Genomic DNA, 1,129 nt, shown 5'->3' on the forward strand with positions numbered 1-1,129 from the left:
CCCTGTAAGTGATGTAGCATTTCTGCTGCCTCATAGTCCAGATGAGCTCCCACAAGCTCGAGGGGGACGCTGGAGGGGTACATTTCCAAGTTGAAAGAATTCATTTTCTCAATGGTAGGAAGCATACCAAACAAGCACGTTTGTTGGCCAGCCTGGAAAGGTCCAACAAACACCACCCTTTCTGATTCTAGCGTTGGTAACAGTGTGTCTTCCTTCTCTTGTGCTGTAAGTAGCAAATGCATTGGAAAATGGGTGCCTCTCATCTCTGCTGACTTGAGAGCGCCAGGATCTCTACTTGTTTCGTTTGCTGCTTTATTGCTGCTCTCTGGTTCAGTACCTAAATCTAATGGAATAAATATTTATTGAATAAGACTTAGAAATGGTGTGGGAAGCTAGAAGAGAAGGTCCTTTTTGCACTTATTTTTATGTGTGTGTGTGTTATGACTATGAGAAACTAGAAAGAATAGTACAGACACACACACACACACACACACACACACACACACTTATGCACTGATTAGTAAAAATAGCAAGTAAAAGGTTAGACTTTGTGGCTGCTTGCAGCGGCGGGGTCAGCGGCGAGCAAGGTGTAGCGCTTGCCGGTGTTCGCAATGAGTTTACCCCTCAATCCCAAGCCTTTTCTCAATGGACTGACAGGCAAACCAGTGATGGTGAAACTCAGTGGTGGATGGAATATAAGGGCTACCTGGTCTCTGTCGATGGCTACATGAACATGCAGCTTGCAAATACAGAAGAATACATAGATGGTGCGTTGCCTGGACATCTGGGTGACGTTCTAATAAGGTGCAATAATGTCCTTTATATCTGAGGCGTTGAAGAGGAGGAGGAATATGGGGAAATGAGAGAATAGCATCTTTGAGGTTTGTTTATATATATGTATTTCTATACAATAAAGATTTGGGGTTTTTTTGGTTTTTTTTTTAAAGGTTAGACTTTTTGAGCTTGATGATGCTTCCGAGAAGTGTAGTTACCCATTCACATTTACCAGGAAGAAAATTTTTATCTTTCTCCTCTGTGGATATTTCTGGCAGCATTATGCATTTTATGTCAGGTTAGTTACTGTCCTCAATTGTAATTAGGGAATATCATTCAGGCTCTGAGTAGGTGG

General features: G+C 42.2%; 1 pseudogene; it reads left to right on the top strand.

Moving 5' to 3' along the window:
* The first annotated feature begins 611 nt into the window (after positions 1–611).
* LOC119801452 lies at positions 612–871 on the top strand (annotated as a pseudogene).
* The last annotated feature ends 258 nt before the right edge of the window (positions 872–1,129 follow it).

This window comes from Arvicola amphibius, chromosome 14 (assembly GCF_903992535.2).
Source record: "Arvicola amphibius chromosome 14, mArvAmp1.2, whole genome shotgun sequence".
NCBI lineage: Eukaryota > Metazoa > Chordata > Mammalia > Rodentia > Cricetidae > Arvicola > Arvicola amphibius.